A 22,185-nucleotide genomic window follows, 5' to 3' on the forward strand; every position below is an offset into this window, starting at 1 on the left:
TAAATGTATAGTGGGCCTTGTCTGCCTAACAGCAGGGTTGTGATTATCTAGCTATGGTGTCATGGCTTCCAGATGTGCCTGCTGAAGGAAGAAGTATCCCCACTGGCTCCTATGAGAGGTTTCTCATAGGGCAGTGTGGGAAGCTCAATCAGGGGACACATCCCAGCTTGTAACTACCCCAGAAAGCAGATTATGCTGCAAAGGATTCTGGGAGTGGGTATAAGTATGGAGGGAAGTGCGTGGCTCGGTGTCTTTGGCGGGAGCAGAGTCCCAGGAAGGAGAATACGGCTGTCTCTCCTCCTGTCTGAGGAAAGTGGATGTCTCGGGTAGTCCAGAGAGAGAGTTGAGTTGAGCTGCAGGGATCCGGTGTGCCGAGAGCCTGCGGAAAGCGAGAGGGGTCCAGTCCCAGGAAAGCCTACACAGGTCAAGAGTACTGCGGATTTCCCCTGGGGGTCTGCCTGAAGTTAGAGGGGACCACTCCGGAAGAGGTTCTGGGATCCAGGGTCAGCTAGCTGTAAAGGGGGTACCTAGTCAGTGGACCCTGAAGAGTTCAAGGTAAAAGGGGGCACCAGTAGTTGGGCCCTGAAGTGTACAGAGTGTGTCAGTTAAAGCTACAGCCATACAGGATTCTACATCATACTACCTTAAGCCAGGCAGAGCGGAAGAAAGTATTCAGTGACTTTTACAGTACAACAGTGCCAGAGGTTCAACAGTCCTCAGTCCTGAATCTTCTGGACTACAAGTCGAGGATTCAGCACTTTTAGTGTTCTACAGAGTGCTCTCAGAGTTAGTGAGCATTGGCTGGCACCGGCTGGCGTCAAAGAAGCGCCAACGGGCATTTTCAGAAGCAAAGTCCCAAGTGTAATTAGTTGGAGCCTTAAGGAGTATCCCACTCATTCCCTTGTTCCATCCCCTTAAATTCAATAAAAACCACAAACAAAGATGCTGGAGTTGTCGCTGCTTTAGTTCTCACACCCAGGGTCACAGCTGACATGGGCTGGAGAGGTTACCGGTACTGATGGCAGACCCACATCAGGCCATAGGCCTGGAAAACTTGCTACATTAGGGGGCTCGTCCAGAATTTTGCTATTGGTTACTGGGCCAGTTACCCTTGGCAACGGCACAAAGAAAAGTCAGAAAAATCAATTTTTGTGTCTGGAACTTCTATACCAGCATCAGGCCGGGTGTGAGACTGCAACTGCGGGAGGCAGGGAGAATGGGTTGAGATTGGAAGCCCACATGGAGGGATGCTTGTGGTGACGTAAATGCTCCAAGAGAGACTGTAAAGTGATCAAGACCTTTCATATGGATTATGAGATGTATTCTGCTATCAGAAAGTGGAAAACAGGAGACAAGTGTGTCAGGCTGTGTGAATGCAGCAACTGCCTGATAGCAAGGAGTCCTGGTGTGGACAGTGAAAATGGCGTCAGGGGTCCTGGGAAGGACAGAGAAGTGGATGCCGGAGGTCCTAGTGTGTACAGTAGTAATGGAGGCCAGGGGCATGGAGAGAGAGGTGCCAGGGGCCGGGTGGTGGTGCACGCTATGTGGAAGAATGTTGACCATGCATTTGACAGCGGGACATTTATTCTTTAAGGCTATTACACACATACTGTGGGGATTGTAGTTGGCCACACCGACATGGAGCTAGTCCCGAAGCCAGTATGGAAGATATGGATTGCACGTGTATGGCAAGGAAGAGGAGTATCGACCGTGCAGTCGGTGGCGGGATGCTACTCTTGCCGAGCAAGAAAGGACGGCTGGCTTTAGGTAGGAAAAGCGCAGTGGAGACCCTAGTGCAATTAAAGTGGGCAGATGTATGTCTGGCAAGTGACATACTCCACTTTGCAGCTACTTCCCAAGTGTTTGCAGCGCAGCAGCATGGTAAGGGAAGAGTTACAGTACCGCACAGGAAAGCGCGCCACGAGCCGGACTGCCCAGTGGGAGGAGTCACCACCCAATATGGTGAATGGGTGGAGATAGCGGGAACCTCTGGCCAATCAGGAGCGACCCAGGGGACCCTATTAATATCCCCTCCTCCGGGCGCGGCCGTGCGGGAGACACGTGTAGGAGAAGGAAGTATGACGTTCATCAGAGGAGCGAAGAGTGTCCCCGCTATTTTTATTATTATTATTATACAGGATTTATATAGCGCCAACAGTTTGCGCAGCGCTTTACAGTGTGGGGGAAGACAATACAGTTACAGTACATTTCAATACAAGGGGAATCAGAGGGCCCTGCTCGTTAGAGCTTACAATCTAGAAGGGAGGGTCAAGTGAAACAAAAGGCAGTAACCGAGGGGGGTGGGCAGATGGATAAAATGGAGGTGGAGTTGTTAGGTGTGGGTAGGATAGGCTTCTCTGAAGAGGAGGGTTTTCGCTATGGCTACCACCGTGGCCGAAAACCCTGCAGAGAGCCGAGAGCAGATGAACCTGTCTGATCCCCCGCTAGTTTGGGATACTGGTATCCAAATGGTGCCGGACGGCAGACTCACGTTGTGCACCGGTGGAGGTCGGGAGTTCCTTGGAGTGGTATGTCCCCAATGTGCCACTGTTACTCTGAGGGTTCAATGTGGGCAATGTGGTGATTTGCTGCTCAGGGTGGAGAAGAGCGAGGGCCATCCCAAGAAGCTTACAGTTATGTGGGAGACAGGCCTCACTCAGGAGATGACGGGGAACGAGTCAAAGTTGCTCCACAGAGTAGGAAGAGGCATCTTCAGGTGTCACAACCCACCTGGGGTCTTGCAGTGGAGAGGGAACCCAGTTGCAGTGGAACAATACTCCCTTACAATCACGACCCTCAGGAGTCCCTGAAAGTGGGAACAGGGCCCGTAGGGTCTGTGGTGGCACGGAGGCCTTTAATGAAGAGGAGGAGGTAAGGTCGACAACTCTGGAGTCAGGTCTGGCAGGCAATCAAGGAGTATCCACCTGAGGGAGAAAGGATCAGGAACCAGGAACACAGACAATGCAATTAGCAGACACACAGGAGCAAGGAAAATAACCAAGCACTGACTGGAAGGTGTGCTTGGTTTATATAGGGAGCCAGGATCACATGACCCGCCACCTCCCACCAGTAGGTGGGGCTGCCAGGGGCTATAAAGGGAGGTCAGAGACCCAACGCCATCTTGGTTTGCTTCATAGAACCTGATCTTACCAGATCTTCAACTCTCCTCTCTCCCTCTGTGGAAAACACTGTAACCGCATGGCAGCCGCCATCTTGCCATGACAGTGTGCCGCTGCAGTCCTCAGAGGTGAGGGGAGGAGAAGGAGCCACCGCAGACCCGGAGGGGGTGTCTCTGCGACCGGCAAGCACCGAGACTCTGTTGCGAGAATGCCGCAGGCGCCCAGACGCAGGTGAGTACGAGGCAGTGCCGTGACATCAGGCTGATGATGCAGATGGAGGCCCTGCCTGCATTTGGTTGGCTTACAGTCTGCGGGAAGGGGGTTCGGTCGCAGAGCTCCATAGGGAGGGGATCCGTGTCCACCCAAACAGTGGGGACCAGGCCAGAAGCATCGTCGGTCCAGGCCATTACGGAATCCGCTCCTATAAGTATTCCCCAGCCTGTCCAGACAGAAGTTACCCAGGTGTCCTCTTCCACCGCCCGCACTGAAGGTGAAAAGTGCCCTGTTCGAGTGGACTCCCCATCGTTCCATATGAAGCATGGTTCTTTTGAAGAAGGTATGGATGACTGGGGATCCATTGAGGAGACTGAGTGGGAATGGGGATCAGAGACTGGAAGCAGCTCCCCAGGTCCCGAAGTTGTTTCACCCCTAGACCGAGAGGCTCAGGAGGCCATTGAGAGAGGGGAACTGGCCCAGAAATTGGGGTTCTGTGATGCCTATGTCACAAGGATCCCAGACCTCACCCCACCTGGGAACATTGCTAGGGCCAGAGACCAAAACACAGCCTTCGAGGAGATGATTCAGAGAGTGCACACCCCCTTTTTCTCCACCAGGGAGAGGTAACCGGAAAACCCTTCCCAGGTTATCTAAGATGCAGTGGTGGATGCAAAAGAAGGTGGCATTGGAGTATGGCTACGACTACCCTTACTGTCTTAGGGAAGTCATGCTCCTAGTAGAAAAGTTCAGAGTCTGGTGGTGTGATGAACTTATTTGTGACTACCTTTTTGTCCAAAAGCCATACCGAGACTCCCCAGAGGAAGGACTCAAAGAGAAATTTGCCAAAGTTAAGGCTCAGTGGTACTTTGGGCGCTCAATATATATATAGACAGAGTGGAAGTCCGTCGCCTGGATGGGTCAAGACATGCTTGGTCCATCCGGGTCAGAAATGAACAAGGGGAGTATATCCAAGTGCCTCATCCGGAGTATTATATCTGAGCTTGTCAGTGTTCACTAATAACAGGGGGAGTTGAGGAACAGCTAAACGGAAAAAAAAAAAAAAAAACATTTTGTGTGGCCGGCTGGCTACCACAACTGACCAAGGAAATCTTTTGTGAAATGATATAATGCTGAGATTCCAGTTGCATCTGTTAAAGTAAAACAGACCTTTTGGGACCATCGGGTCCGGGTCTGTTGGAAAGCTATTCTTGTGTGCTGGATCCTTTGGGCTATCAGGCCGGGATCTGTTGTGGATTACAAATGGCTGTGGGACTTCATCCACAGTCTGTACAGATGAAGAAATTGCTACAAAGTTCGTGAGTGTCCAAGAACTTTGGTGTGGGGTGCCCTGCTGGACCCCTGTGATTTTTCCCTGACTCAGCAGGATTGTGGGTCATGATAGACTGTGACCTGCCCTGTTCCTCGCTGAAGTACTCAAAGGGACAGCAGAGGGCGCTGTGTTTCACTTCAACAAAGAGGACTCTGTCTAGACAACTAGTGTTAGGGGGCAAGTTCTTTTCACGTTAAAAGAGGACCCCGGCGTGTCAAGACACTGGTTGGCAGAGGCAGTCAGGGAGGGAGTGGAAAGGTCGCCCTTGTAATTTTGAAGGAGCGTCTTTCCATTCAACTGTTCAGTAAGTTAGAAATGTGATGTGATTTCAATGTGATAAGATGAGATTGACTAACGTTTTCTTCCTTTCTCTATGCAGGTGGAACCACCTTAGAGTTAGACAGTCAGGATGTTATAATGCCTTTTCTTCATTGTTCCCCACCAAATGAGTTTATTTGCTGTGGGGTGCATCAGTTTTCATGCACCTTAAACTGTGTATCATACATGTACAGCAGATTGTAAAGATATATTTTTTCACGCTAACTTATTCTCTAAATTCATTTTCCCTTTTCCTCTTTTCCAGGTTTGTGGGATACTCCTAATTTTTGGCAGAGTTTTTGATAGGAGGCGGCTGCCTCAGAGTCAGAGGGACCTGACTCATTTTTGGAAAAAGGCATTGCTTCACTTTAAGTACATTTTCGTTTTACATACATGCTCTGGTCCCATTCTGTACTAAAAGTAGGGTATGCACAGGTTCTGTGGCTGATTTACCCACTTACCGCAAAGTGACGTAGGGGTGCGTCGGCAGACTTTGCGGTGTTATACCAGGGTGATGCCTCTAGCTGTTGTTTAGAGCCGGCAGTCAGCTTTCCGGCGGTAATGACCGATGTGGCTCGGGAGCCACTCAGTCGTTACCCCGGCGAACAGGAGGGGACGTCCCCCCCCTCCCGCTGCCTTTCGCGGCTTTGCCCTGGTCTCCCGTCCCACCGGGAGACCCGAGCACCCAGCCGGCACGTCCGCCGGCTGCATGGAGTCCCGTTCTAAGCCAGATGCGGCTTCGATCGAGTCTCCGATGACGTAACCCGGAGGCAGCGTCCATGACGTCACGTCCGGGTTACTCTGCTGCTAAAGGCAGCAAATTTAAAAAACTAGTGTATTCAAAAATGCCATTTTCGGCGTTTTGCATACATGAAAGTGTAGTGGAGGGGTCTAGGGTCTTTTAGACCCTCGATCCCTCCATAAAGAGTACCTGTCACAGCATATTACTGTCACAAGGGATGTTTACATTGCTTGTGACAGCAATAAAAGTGATCAGATTTTTTTTTTTTTAAAAACCTGTGATAAAGTTAAAAAAAAAATAAATAGGAAAAAAAAAAAAATTGTAGCCTCCCCTGTCGCCGTTAGCTCGCGCACGAAAGAAAATGCATATGGAAGTCAAGCCGTGAATGAAATCACTGTTCAAACCACACATGTGAGGTATCGCCACGATTGCCAGAGAGTGAGCAATAATTTAAAAAAAAGAGCTATACTCTAACTCTAAACTGGTAACCGTTAAAAAACTTTAAAGCATCGCCTATTGAGATTTCTATTGACCGTAGCTTGTCGCCATCCCACGGGTGTGCGCAATTTTAAACCGTAACATGCTCGGTATCTATTTGCTCGGTGTGACAGCAACTTTCACATTATACAAAAAAAATGGGCTAACTTTACTGTTTATTTTTTTTTAAATGCAGTGAAATGTGATTTTTAGTAATTTTTCCAAAAAAATGGCGTTTTAACCACTTTACCACCGGAGGATTTTGCTGTCTTACGTCTGGGCCACTTTTTGCGATTCGGCATTGTGCGACTTTAACTGACAATTGCGCGGTCATGCAATGCCATACCCAAACGAAATTTACGTCCTTTTTTTCCCACAAACAGAGCTTTCTTTTGGTGGTATTCGATCACCTGTGCAATTTTTACTTTTTGCGCTATAAACAAAAAAAGAGCTACAATTTTGGAAAAATAACAATATTTTTATATGAAATTCCCCCCCAAAAAAATGTAAAAATCAAAATTTTATATCATTTTTGGCCAATTTGTTTTCTGCTACATATTTTTGGTAAAAAAAAATCACAATAAGCGTATTTTGATTGGTTTGCGCAAAAGTTATTGCGTTTACTAACTAAGGGAAAGATTTTTGGTGTTTTTTTTTTAACGAGTAATGGTGGCGATCTGCGATTTTTTTTGCGGGACTGCGACATTGCGGCAGACAGATCGGACCCTTGACTGACATTTTTGACACTTTTGGGGGTACCAGTGATATTACTACAGTAATCAGTGCTATAAATATGCACTGTTACTGTAAAAAGGACACTGGCTGGGAAGGGGTTAATTTTATTGGAGAGGGAGGGGTTAATGTATGCCTGGTGCTTACTGACATGTGTGGGGGAAGGTGACTGAGTGACACAGGGACAGATCGCAGGTTCAGCTAAGCTGAACCCTGCAATCTGACCCTGCCTGCCACTTAGGAGCTGCGCCCGCTTTGTTTACACAAGCGGGCGGATCTCCACACTCGATTCCCCGACGATCGGGGAAGAGTGGCGGTCATCACCGCCGCTCCACCCCTGGCCCGACTCCCGCTGTGACTGAATACAGTGGGAGCGAGCCTCCGGCGGCGCGTGTGCCGCCAAGAAAGGGGAGTGTCTGGCGACGTAGGTCTACGTCGCCAGACGATAACGAACCACTTTGCCGCAGTAGAGCTCTAGTGAGCAGCGGTAAAGTGGTTAAAGACCGCTGCACAAATACCGCGTGACAAAAAATATTGCAATGACCGCCATTTTATTTTCCAGAGACTTCGCTAAAAAATATATATATAATGTTTGGGGGTTCTAAGTAGTTTTCTAAGAAAAAATACTGATTTTAACTTGTAAACAAAAAGTGTCAGAAATAGGCCTGGGGCTTAAGTGGTTAAGGGGGTAATTAAACTCACTTGGTGCCTTATCTGCATTAAATTAGCCTCAGAACCTGTGTAATTCATATGTGTTCGGGTAAAAGGGATGAGGTGGCAACCCTAACCACCGCCTGCCCGTCAGTTTGCTAAAAGTGGACTGTGGGATGCAGATTTTTTCTGTTCTGGTTTATGCAGCTAAATTCTACATAACAAAATGGAGCTGAGTTAATGGGCCCATAGCATACAATACTGCTGTGTTCACATCCGTATAAATTACAGGTCTGAAGGCAGCATTTAGTGAGCTCTTGATTTGTTCCAGCGTTAAATGAAATTACAGATAAAGACTGCATTTATTTTATGGATTTGGACGCAGTTCAATTGTTTTCTATGGGCCCATGCACACAGTACATGAAGATCAGTAAACTTGCAGATCCATAAAATCAAAGCAGAAAAATCTACATCCAAGTTCAGTAATTTGCACGTATAAACGCCTGAGGCATGCACACACATAATTCAGTGGAACGGAAGTAGAATTTTACATGTGTCTACTATAAGGACGTTTATACGTCTATACATGTGTAAACACAAGCACTTTATGGACCATTTCATGCATTTTTTTCGCAGGATCTTTCTACCAGCCTGTGCTGCCTCTAGCAGCTCCATAAACAATACACTTGCAGCTATGTTTATTTCCTTTGTTGTTTTGCTAAGTTAAAGTCATACTCAACTTTTTTCAAATTGAAATAAATAACTTTTTATGCTTACCAGCTCTGTGCAACAATATTGCATGGAGCGGTCCCTTACCCTCTATTTGGAGGTCAGCTTCTTATTCTTTCAGGTGCCCCCTTAGCAAGCTGGGTGCTAAGTGAGCACCCATGTGCGCAGGCTTCCAATGTGGGCTGTTTGAATCCATAGACACACACACCACTGATAAACCACTCCCTGCTCCCTCCTCACAGAAGTTTAGAAGCCTAAGGCTCCTGCTGCTCTTAGCATCTCTTGTGAGACCAGGAAGTGAGAGAAGTGGTGCCGCAGCCAGGATAGCGCTGGAGCCATGAGAGGAGTCGGGTAAAGCCTCGTACACACGCAACGATTATCGGCCGACTGATCGGTCGACTTTTGTCCAGTGTTGTTGTGTTGGTTAAAATGTGCCTAGACTGCACACGAATTTTCTCGGCCAACAAAAACCAACTTCAGAAGGGATGTCATGTGCTTGTTTACTTTCCGTGTGTTTTTTCTTCTCTGAGCATGCCCAGTCTTGCTCATCAGATTTTTGTCTGCCGAAATCTGTACTGACTGACGGAAAATCGGCCGTTCTGTTGACGGCCAAAAAAAATTCATGCTAACAAGCCCGAAAATCGGCGGATCGGACGTTGGCCGAAAATTCACGGCCAACTATCGATGCGTGTGTACGAGGCATTAGTGTTTAGGGAGTTGGGAGGTTTAAAACCTTTTTGTAGAGAATGTTTTAAAGAAGAACTGTAGGCAAAACATGTTTTCATTTTGGATAGAGTAAGAGTGAGTTATAACCCTTGTAATGTTTATTTTTTGCCTTTTTTTGTTCCAATGGGGAGATTTACCTTCACTTCCTGTCCCATAGTGAAAACAGGAAGTGAGAAGAAATCCCTGCAAATTAAGGGAATCTCTTGGGGACCTGCAGGTCACCATAACTAGTGTCCCCATTGGAAGATCTCTGTTACTTTTCTGGGGACAACCCAAAATTTGGGATTTTCTTTTACTTTCACTTTTAATGATAATGGTATACAGGACAAATAGAGAGGGCACAGGCAATTTTGCCTTTAGCTATACTTTGAGGTAAAATAACATTTTGAGTTTAGAACTGTTGGAGATACAACAGCTTTTAGCTTATCCGATAAACTGCAGTTCACAAATAGGACAGTAGATGTCGCTAATGCTAAGTGATATGCTATGCATTTTCTATGATGTGTATTTCCTGTACACTGCACTGTACTTGTTGGTACTTGGTTGTCTTCCTGTCTGTGTTCTTATTACAATGAGAAAGTGACATCTTTGATATCTGTGTTATGTTCCAATAAAGAAGCCAGTTCCTGTTTACTCCACAATGTCTGATCTGAATGGACTCCGCTGCACCCAGTGATCGCACTATGCAACAGGTTATGGGCCCAGGATCCGGATAAAGATCGACATAAGGAAGGTTTCCAGTGACATCTCCTATAGACAAGTAAGACTGTTTATATACAGTGGGTACGGAAAGTATTCAGACCCCCTTAAATTTTTCACTCTTTGTTATATTGCAGCCATTTGCTAAAATCATTTAAGTTCATTCTTCTTCCTCATGAATGTACACATAGCACCCCATACTGACAGAAAAACACAGAATTGTTGACATTGTTGCAGATTTATTAAAAAAGAAAAACTGAAATATCACATGGTCCTAAGTATTCAGACCCTTTGCTCAGTATTTAGTAGAAGCCCCCTTTTGATCTAATACAGCCAGGAGTCTTTTTGGGAAAGATGCAACAAGTCTTTCACACCTGGATTTGGGGATCCTCTGCCATTCCTCCTTGCAGATCCTCTCCAGTTCTGTCAGGTTGGATGGTAAACGTTGGTGGACAGCCATTTTTAGGTCTCTCCAGAGATGCTCAGTTGGGTTTAAGTCAGGGCTCTGGCTGGGCCATTCAAGAACAGTCACAGAGTTGTTGTGAAGCCACTCCTTCGTTATTTTAGCTGTGTGCTTAGGGTCATTGTCTTGTTGGAAGGTAAACCTTCAGCCCAGTCTAAGGTCCAGAGCATTCTGGAGAAGGTTTTTGTCCAGGATATCCCTGTACTTGGCCGCATTCATCTTTCCCTTGATTGCAACCAGTCGTCCTGTCCCTGCAGCTGAAAAACACCCCCACAGCATGATGCTGCCACCACCATGCTTCACTGTTGGGACTGTATTGGACAGGTGATGAGCAGTGCCTGGTTTTCTCTACACATACCACTTAGAATTAAGGCCAAAAAGTTCTATTTTGGTCTCATCAGACCAGAGAATCTTATTTCTCACCATCTTGGAGTCCTTCAGGTGTTTTTTAGCAAACTCCATGCTGGCTTTCATGTGTCTTACACTGAGGAGAGGCTTCCGTCGGCCACTCTGCCATAAAGCCCCGACTGGTGGAGGGCTGCAGTGATGGTTGACTTTCTACAACTTTCTCCTATCTCCTGACTGCATCTCTGGAGCTCAGCCACAGTGATCTTTGGGTTCTTCTTTACCTCTCTCACCAAGGCTCTTCTCCCCCGATAGCTCAGTTTGTCCAGACGGCCAGCTCTAGGAAGGGTTCTGGTCGTCCCAAACGTCTTCCATTTGAGGATTATGGAGGCCACTGTGCTCTTAGGAACCTTAAGTGCAGCAGAAATCTTTTTGTAACCTTGGCCAGATCTGTGCCTTGCCACAATTCTGTCTCTGAGCTCTTCAGGCAGCTCCTTTGACCTCATGATTCTCATTTGCTCTGACATGCATTGTGATCTGGAAGGTCTTATATAGACAGGTGTGTGGCTTTCCTAATCAAGTCCAATCAGTATAATCAAACACAGCTGGACTCAAATGAAGGTATAGAACCATCTCAAGGATGATCAGAAGAAATGGAAAGCACCTGAGTTAAATATATGAGTGTCACAGCAAAGGGTCTGAATACTTAGGACCATGTGATATTTCAGTTTTTCTTTTTTAATAAATCTGCAACAATGTCAACAATTCTGTGTTTTTCTGTCAGTATGGGGTGCTATGTGTACATTCATGAGGAAGAAGAATGAACTTAAATGATTTTAGCAAATGGCTGCAATATAACAAAGAGTGAAAAATTTAAGGGGGTCTGTATACTTTCCGTACCCACTGTATAAAGGAGGGAAAAATGTCTGGAAACTCAGAACTTAAACTCTCAGTGGCCAAGCTGAACAATGACAATTATCAGCTATGGAAGTTTAAAGTGGAAATGCTATTATCTAGAGAAGACTTGTGGGAGGTTACCACTACAGAGAGGCCACAGGACAATAATCAGGACTGGGACAAGAAAAACAGACAGGCACGGGCCACCATAAGCTTACTTGTGGAGGATGATCAGCTCATACATATACGCCATGAGGACACAGCGAAAGGCATGTGGGACATTCTAAATAGACTGCATGAAAGATCCAGTTTAAACAGCAAGCTGTTTCTACTGTGGAAACTTTTCAGAATGAGACTTAGCAGAGAACAGGACATGCAGGAGCACATAAATGCAATGCTGGAAGTGATTGCGCAACTCAGATCAATCGGGGAGAATATAACAGACAGCCACTCAGCAGCCATGTTGTTATGCAGTTTTCCCGATACATATACTGCACTGATCAATGCACTGGAGACACGACCTGAGACGGATCTGACGCTAACATTTGTAAAAACCAGGCTCATAGATGAGTATCAGAGAAGAAAGGAATTAGTGCATGCCTCCACAGAAACCGACACCAGAACCGCTCTTAAAGCTACAGACGCAAGGTTACACAGGAAAGAGACCAGAGTGTGTTTCAGATGTCACAAACAGGGACACATAAAGAAAGACTGTACTATATGGAAAGCAGAGCAAATAAGACAGCGTCTATCTTATGCTAAACAAAAGGTCAAAGCCACAATCAATGATCCATGGAAAGGAAACTGGAATGCCACATTTAAAGTGACAGGCAACCATAAATGTCAAGGCTGGTGCATCGATTTGGGGGCAACCAGTCACATGACGAGTGATAGAAGTTTTTTCACAGAACTTGATCTGAACAACAAAGAAACTATTTATCTTGCAGATGGAAGCAAAATACATGCAGAAGGATATGGGCATGGGACCCTTGTATGCCCTGATGATGCGGGACACAATCTAGCCATACCAGTGAAAGATGTGCTTTATGTTCCTAATCTAGAAGGAGGACTCTTATCTGTGAAGCGTCTAACAGCCAGAGGACTCACTGTAAAATTCCAAGGTGACAAGTGTTCAATCCTACACGGCAACCAGACAGTAGCAAGTGCCAAGCTGGATGATTATCTATATCACCTCGACACAGTGAAGGAAAAGGTGAGACTATGTACACACAAGCACAATGACTGTATACATATATGGCACAGACGTCTAGGTCACAGACACCCAGAATGCATACAGGAACTACAGAGGAGGAATCTGACAAGGGATCTAACAATATCCCCTTGTCCAGTTAATGTTAAGTGTGAATGTTGCATTAAATCCAAAGCTACAAGAGCAACACTTCCCAAAGTCAGTCAGAACAGAGCTTCAAGACCACTTGACTTAGTTCACAGTGACGTGTGTGGTCCCCTAAACCCACCTACACCTGGAGGCAAAAGGTACATAGTGACTTTCATAGACGACTATTCAAGATACACAGTCACCTACCTAATGCAACACAAGAGTGAAGTTTTTGACAAATTACAAGACTATATAATAAAGACCAGTAACGAGTTTCAGAGGAAGCCTCTCATACTTTGGAGTGACAATGGAGGTGAATTCACAGGATATAAGATACAAGAGTACTTAAAACAGAATGGAATAGAACATCAAAAGACAGTCCCATATACACCAGAACAAAATGGAGTAGCTGAAAGGAAGAACAGAACTCTGACTGAAATGATCAGATGTATGCTGACAGACTCTGGACTACCACAAAAATACTGGGGTGAAGCAGCTATGACAGCTACATATTTGCAGAACAGACTTCTTTCCAGAACAATAGAGAAAACTCCATATGAACTTTGGCACAATGAGAAGCCAAATGTAAAACACCTAAGAGTTTTTGGATGCAAAGCATTCATCTACATACCTGAAGAAAAACGCACCAAACTCCAAAACCGAGCATTTGAAGGTATCTTTGTTGGATACAGTGACAATGTCAAAAGTTACATAATCCTTAATCACAAAACAGACAAGGTTACCATTAGCAATAGCATAACTTTTGTTGAAGATTTCAGAGACAATGTAATGACAACAGTAGAAGCAAGAATAGAAGAGAAAACTGACATTGACCAGCCCATCTCTGTAACTTCTGAACAAACAGTTGAAGTGACTGCAGACTCTACCAGTACTGAAGAGCAGACACAAGAAGGCTCAGACACAAAACCGAGACGTTCAACAAGAGAAAACATAGGTAAAGCACCTGTACGTCTCTCATACAAAGCAAGTACTGCCAGTATCAACGAACCTGCAACCTGGGAAGAAATATCTCAGCTTTCAGAACAAGAAGCAAGTAAATGGATAAAGGCTGCTGATGAAGAGATAAAATCCATGCATGACACTAAAACATGGACACTTACAGAACTACCACCCGGAAGGAAAGCCATAGGCTGTAAATGGACTTTTAAAGTGAAATACAATGCAGATGGCACAATTGAGCGATACAAAGCAAGACTAGTAGCCAAGGGCTATTCTCAAAAATACGGAGAGGACTATGACGAGACGTTTGCACCAGTAGTCAAGCACATACAATACGGACTTTACTGACAGTAGCTGTCACAAGGAAAATGCAAGAGAAACATTTTGATGTGAAAACCGCATTTCTACATTGCGAGCTAACAGAAGAAATTTACATGGAACAGCCGCCAGGGTTCAAAGATGAACAAAGGCCAGACCTAGTTTGCAAACTTTGCAGGAGTATATATGGTCTAAAGCAAGCAGCCAGAGCGTGGAATATAAAAATAAATGAAGTCCTTACACATCAAAACTTTTTGAGGAGTAAAGCAGACCCCTGCTCATACACAAAGAAATTGGGAGACAGATGGGTCTATATGCTTATTTATGTGGATGATATCCTGATTTGCTTTGAGCAAGAAGGGGATGAAGCGGAAATACTAGAAAAATTAAATCAGAACTTCAACACCAAAGATCTTGGCAACATAAAGAATTACCTCGGCATCCAGATTGAGAGAGAGGAAGATGGCAGCTTTCTTCTGAACCAAAGACACAAAATACAAGAAATAATTGAAACATTTGGAATGGAAGACGCCAAACCAGTAAAGTCTCCAATGGAAACCAACTACCTAAAGGAGATGAATTGCCAAGATAACCCATTACCTACTAATACTCAATACAGGAAGGCAATAGGGAAATTGCTGTATCTTACCACTGCTACAAGGCCGGACATTGCAGCAACTGTTGGAATCCTATGCAGAAAGGTTTCAATGCCAAGTCAAAAGGACTGGAATGCTGTAAAGCGAATCATTCGCTATCTAAAAGGGACTTCGCACTACAAGTTAAAGTTACCAGCAAGTGATGAAAGCACCTTAACAGGATATGTGGATGCTGACTGGGCAGGAGACACCAGCGACAGGAAATCTACCAGTGGATACTTATTTTTTCTGTCAGGAGGTGCCATCAGTTGGACTAGTAAAAAGCAACTCTCTGTTTCACTGTCGTCTACTGAAGCAGAATACATTGCTGCAGCGCAAGCAAGCCAAGAAGTTATATGGCTGAGACAGCTATTAACAGATTTGGGTCAACCACAGTTGGGACCAACAGAAATCTATGTGGACAATCAAGGATGTCTCGCACTTGCGCGCATGGAAGGAGTTAATTCAAGAACCAAGCACATTGACGTGAAGTTCCACTTTCTTAGGGATCTTCAAGAGCAAGGTCTTCTTGAGTTACTTTATTGCCCAACCGAGGATATGACAGCAGATATCCTTACAAAGCCTCTGACCGCTGAAAGACACTCAAGGCTTACGAAGAAGATGGGTTTAATAGACTAAGCCTTAGCTGTTGAGAAGGAGTGTTGGAGATACAACAGCTTTTAGCTTATCCGATAAACTGCAGTTCACAAATAGGACAGTAGATGTCACTAATGCTAAGTGATATGCTATGCATTTTCTATGATGTGTATTTCCTGTACACTGCACTTTACTTGTTGGTAGGGCTGCAACTAAAGATTATTTTAATAATCGATTAGTTGCCGATTATTTTTTCGATTAATCGGATAAAATAATAAAAAAACTCAATATGCCTTTTTTTTCATTTATTTAAAATAATAATGAGCAAACAGAGTGTAAGTGTCGGTTCACACTTGTGCGATGCTGGAAGGCTGCGTATTCGCAGCCTGTTCCCGCATCGCATCTGCAGAAGAGGCAGTTCACACTGCCATATGCGATACGCAGGGGGTGTCAATTAAATGTTAACGACACCCCCAGTTTGATTGCATATCTATCGCAGTGCGATCTGATAGTTCGCACAGGATCGGATTGCACAAGTGTGAACCACTGTGCGATCCGATCCTGATGCGGCTGAAAAAAAGGGTCATGTGCGACTTTTGTGCGGGTGCAGTGCGAATCAGCGCACCTGCAGTAGTGTGAACCAGCACTTAGTGCCGGTTCACACTTGTGTGGTTTGCGAGATTGCATGTAATTCAGAGCGCACTGCTCCTAAATTACATGCGATCTCGTGTGCGGATGCGAGTTCAGCCATACACTTTATATGGCTGAATTCGCAGCGCATCCGCAGCAAACTCGCACATGAGGCATTTTTTGAGCCGCCTCAGGATCGGATCGCACAGTGGTTCACACTTGTGCGATCCGATTCTGTGCAAACTGTCAGATCACACTGCGATATGCAATCAAACTGGGGGTGTCGTTAACATTTAATTGACACCCCCTGCGTATCGCATATGGCAGTGTGAACTGCCTCTTGTGCGGATGCGATGCGGGAACACGCTGCATATTCGCAGCCTTCCCGCATCGCACAAATGTGAACCGAGCCTTATACCAAAACTTTTTTTTTTTTCTTAATTAAGCTCCTATATACTGTAAATAATATAATAAATGCTTATCTAGATAAAATAGTTAATATTCCTTATAAGGTGCAATATTATAATAGAAAAATAAGTGAATAAAAACATCCATGTCAGCCATAGATATGAAATAGGCAGCATAGAAAGACCACCTTTATGTGCTATATGGACGTTTTTAATCACTTATTTTTCTATTAGAATATTGCACTTTATAAGGAATATTAACTTTTATCTGGAGAAGCTTTTATTATATTTTTTGGCGGGCTGCATTGCATGTACAGTCACAGGACACTGTAGCTCTAATCTCGGCACTCACGTTCTTCTGCTTCTGTCCTCTTTCCTGCCTCACCTCGAGCTACTGACTCCCTCACTGACATCAGCAAGAGGGCGGAGAGGAAAGGCAGAGAGGAAAAGAGGGGGGAGAGGGAGGGGGGAGGAGGGAGGAGGGAGGAGGGAGGAGGGGGAGGTCACGGAAGTGCAGAGCTGTGAGAGAGACAGTGAATGCAGCCGTCGGCTTCACAGAGCAGACAGCTCGCTGACAGGCGGGGAAACTTCACAAAGCAGCACAACTAATCGACGGAGCAACTAATCGATAATGACAATCATTGACAACGATTGTAATTATCGATTATTATCGATTTAGTCGATTAGTTGTTTCAGCCCTACTTGTTGGTTATCTCTTTTGGTCTGTGTTCTTATTACAATGAGAAAGTGACATCTTTGATATCTGTGTTATGGTCCAATAAAGAAGCCAGTTCCTGTTTACTCCACAATGTCTGATCTGAATTCACTCCGCTGCACCCAGTGATCACACTCTGCAACAAGAACCACTTTAACTGCTTGCCGACCGTGTACTGTAGATTTACACTGGCAAGACAGCTCTCCTGCACAGAATCACGTACTTGTATGTACTCTGTATGTGATTCTGCATTTCCGGGTCTGGGGCGTGCATGCGTGCCACTGGCGACCCGCTCTGGCTGTGTCCAATCACAGGGTCTGGTGGACTCGATGTCTGCTGGGACCCACCGATTGTTCCCTAGAGAAGCAGAACGGCGATCTGCCTATGTAAACAAAGCAGATCACCATTCTGTGAGAAGGGAAGGTAGTGATCCTGTGTTTCTGCTAAGCAGGAACACGTATCTCGGCCTTCTCAAAGTACAAGCACATCATCCACAGTTAGTAAGCACTCCCTAGGGACACATTTATCCCCTTGATCGCCCTTGTTAACCCCTTCCGTGTCAGTGTCATTAGTACAGTGACAGTGCATATTTTTAGCACTAATAACTGTATTCGTTTCACTGGTTCCACATAAAAGTGTCAAAAGTGTTGATTTATCCACTGCAATGTCGCAGTCCCATTATAAGTCGCTGAGTAAAAAAAATAAATAAAAATTCCATAAAAATTTCCCAAAGTTTGTAGACACTATAACTCTTGCGCAAACCAATCATTATACGCTCATAGAGATTTGAGTTTTTTTTTACCAAAAAAATGTAGCAAAATACATATTGGCCTAAATTGATGAAGAAATTAGATTTTTTTTTCAGTTTTATTGGATGTGTTTTATTCAAAATTGTCGCTCTTTCTTGTTTATAGCGCAAAAAATAAATATCACAGATGTGATCAAATACCACCATAAGAAAGCTCTATTTGTGGGAAAAAAAAGGACATACATTTTATATGGGTACAGCGTCGCACGACCACGCAATTGTCAGTTTCAAGTAACACAGTGCTGTATCGCAAAAAATGGTCTGGTCATAGAGGGGGGTAAACCTTCCAGAGATGAAGTGGTTCAGGTGGGGCCGCTGGAAGATAACTGTTCCCAAAGGTTGCCCTGACCTCACAAGCCTTCCGACACCTCTGACACCCTGGTTCTGACATAATTCAAAGAAAAAATACACTTGAAAAAGACACCAGAGAAACAATAGAAATGGCAAATAGGTATTTTACTAGATGTTCTTGAGTCAACCAAAGAAAGAAAAAAATGAATGTAAATATTCCTCAAATTGCGAACTTTAGCATTAAACAGAATTACAGAAAATTTACCAGAACTGGACAGCATACTCCAGGTGTGGCCGGACCAGAGTCTTGTAGAGTGGGGGAATAATCTCTTCATTTCTGGAGTGAATCCCCTTTTATATACATCCCAGTATTCTGTTGGATTTGCTTGCAGCAGCTTGGCATTGCATGCCACTGCCAAGCCTGTTGTCCACTAGGACCCCCAGGTCCTTTTTCATCTTAGATTCACCCAGAGGTTCCCCCCCCCCCCCCCCAGTGAGTACCTTGCATTCGTATTTCTGATGCCCAAGTGCATTACCTTACATTTTTCAACATTAAACCTCATCTGCCATGTATAAGTAGTTGCCCATGTTGCAGAGAGTGATCACTGGGTGCAGCGGAGTCCATTCAGATCAGACATTGTGGAGTAAACAGGAACTGGCTTCTTTATTGGAACATAACACAGAAAGCAAAAATGTCACCTAATTGTAATAAGAACAACAGAACAGGAAGAGATAACCAACAAGTTCAGTACAGTGTACAGGATATTACAACACATCATAGAAAATGCATAGCATATCACTGAGAATTAGCGACATCTAGTGTCCTATTTGTGAACTGCAGTTAATCTGCTAAACTGAAAGCTGTTGTATCTCCAACAGCCCACACCATTATTTTGTTCAGGTCTGCTTATAAGGTTTCCACATCCTGTATAAAAGTTATCGCCCTGCTTAGTTTAGTATCATCCGCAAATACCGAAATTGTGTTGAATATCCCCTCCTCTACATCGTTTATGAATAAATTCAACAGGATTGGTCCCAGGACAGATTCTTGGGGAACCCCACTTTCCACACCCGCCCAATCCGAGTACTCCCCATTTATCACCACCCTCTGGACCCTGGAGCCAGTTCTCTATCCAGGTACTCACCCTATGGTCCATACCTACGTACCTTAGTTTGTACAGTAAGCGTTTGTAGGGAACGGTGTCAAATGCTTTTGCAAAGTCCAGATACACCACATCCACAGGCTTTCCTTTATCTAGATGGCAACTAACTTCATCATAGAAGGTTAATAGATTGGCCTGTCAAGAATGATTTTTCATGAATCCATGCTGATTACTACTAATAATACTGTTTTCATTACTAAAGTCTTGTATGTGGTCCCTTAACATCCCCTCCAAAATCTTGCAGACTACTGATGTTAGGCTGACCGGCCTATAGTTACCCGGGATATATCTTGGTCCTTTTTTAAATATTGGTACCATGTTGGTTTTTTCCAATCAGCTGGCACCATTCCCGCCTGAAGACTCTCTGTAAAGATCAAGAATAATGGTCTGGCAATCACCTGGCTGAGTTCTCGGGTGCAAGCCATCCGGTCCCGGTGATTTATTTATGTTAAGTTTTTCTAGTTTAGTTCTATAGTTCTAAGTCTATCTTCTGTTAACCATTGGGGTACTTCCTGAGGTGTATTATTTAATTTAGCATTACAAGCTAGTGTAGCCAACTAATTCATTTGTGAAGACTGAAGAGAAGAAATTATTTAACACTTTTGCCTTCTCTCTGTCCTCTGTGGCCAGATTCCCTTCATCGTCTTTTATGGGGCCAATGTGTTCTGGTCTCGCTTTCTTACTGTTTATATACTTAACCACTTCAATACCGGGCACTTTCACCCCCTTCCTGCCCAGGCCAATTTTAATCTTTTAGCGCTGTTGCATTTTGAATGACAATTGCGCGGTCATGCAACACTGTACCCTAACCAAATTTATGTAATTTTTTCCCACAAATAGAGCTTTCTTTTGGTGGTATTTGATCACCGCAAGGTTTTTTCTTTTTTTCTAAACAAATAAAAAAAGACAGAAAAGTTTGGAAAAAAAAAGGTTTTTTTTGTTTATGTTATACAATTTTGTAAATAGATACGTTTTTTCCTGCACTGATGAGCACGGATGAGGCCGCACTGACAGGCACTGATGAGGAGGCACTGATGGGGTGGCACTGATGGGGTGGCACTAATATGCGGTACTGATAGGCAGCACTGATAGGCAGCACTGATGGGCACTGATATGTGGCACTGATAGGTAGCACTGATATGCAGCATTGGTGGGCACTGATAGGCGGCACTGCTGGGCACTGATAGGCGGCATTGATGGGCACTGATAAGCAGCACTGATGGGCACTGATAGGTGGCACTGATGGGCACTGATAAGCACTGATAGGCGGCACTGATGGGCGGCACTGATAGGCGGTACTGATGGGCGGCACTGATGGGCAGTAATGGGCACTGATAGGTGGCACTGGTGGGCAATAATGGGCACTGGTGGGTGACACTGATAGATGGCAATAATGGGCACTGGTGGTCACTGGGCAGCACTGATGGGGAGGGCACCGGCGGGCAGCACTGATGGGGAGGGCACTGACGGGATCCTTGAGCCCTGATTGCCATCCCTGGTGGCCATGGTGGGCATCCCTGGGGTCATGGGTGGGCATCCCTGGTGGTTCTAGTGACACCCCCCAAAGGGTCTGCACCAGTGCAGACTCCCCCTGTCAGGAGAGCCGCAGATCGACTCTCCTCTATTCGTGCCTGTCAGGCACGAACTAAGGAAAGCCGATAAATGGCTCTTCCTGTGTACTATGTGACCATGGTCACATGGTAAAAAGTCTACGTCAGTAGGCTCTTTACCGAGATCGGAGATGCGGTGTGTCAGAGTGACACGCCGCATCTCCGATCGCCGGGGATGCGCAGAGCGCATTATCCTGCTGCTATCATATGACGTCCGGTCAGAATAATGCAACTACCTTCCAGCCGTCATTTGTCTATAGGGCGGGTTGGAACTGGTTAAAGAATTTCTTGGGGTTTTTTTTTTTTTACTCTCTTCCGCTATATGTCTCTCATGCTCTATTTTAGCCGCCTTGATTTCGCATTTACATTTTTTATTGCACTCTTTGTAATGTTGGAATGCTGCCAATGACCCCTCAGCCTTGTATTTTTTGAATGCCCTTTCTTTAGTATTAATATGTCTTTTTATGTTGGAGTTTAGCCACCCAGGGTTTGCTTTTGCTCTTTTAAATTTATTCCCTTTTGGAATGCACTGGACAATCCCTTTGTTTAGTATGCTCTTGAAGTGAAGCACTCCCATTTTTCCTCCGTGTTCTTTGTTCCCAGGGTTCTATCCCATTTTATATTGTCTAGCAAAGAGCGCAGTTTTTGGAAATTGGCTCTTTTGAAATTCAGTGTCCTTATATTACCCTTGTGTTTTCTATTACTATGATTTATACTCAAACTAATTGACCTATGGTCACTGTTTCCTAAGTTACCCCGTATTTCTATATCCGTGAGCAGGTCTGTATTGTTGGTAATTAGTAGGTCAAATACCGCATTGTTTCTTGTCGGTGCGTTCACCATCTGACCCATGAAATTATCTTGCAAAACATTTAAGTACTGCCGAGCCTTGGATGAATGCGCAATTCTTCTGCCCAGTCTATATGTGGATAATTAAAGTCCCCTATTATATTTACATTTCCCATCCTTGCTGCCATTCCAATCTGTTACTAGGAGGTCCGCCTCCCCCTCCTCCCTCTGGTTTGGGGGCCTATAGCATACGCCCAATATTACTTCCCCATTGTGCCTTCCCTTTGAAGTTTTACCCATAGGGATTCTGCCTCGTCCATAGCTCCATTATTAATATCATCCCTCCTATTTACTTGTACACTGTTCTTAATATACAGACATACCCCTCCCCCTTTTTTACCTTCTCTATCTCTGCGATAAAGGGAATACCCCTGATTGGTCGCCAGCCAAACATGAGAGCTGTCAAACCAAGTCTCAGT

This window comes from Pelophylax lessonae (assembly GCF_965119305.1).
Source record: "Pelophylax lessonae genome assembly, chromosome: 7".
NCBI classification, from domain to species: Eukaryota; Metazoa; Chordata; class Amphibia; order Anura; family Ranidae; genus Pelophylax; species Pelophylax lessonae.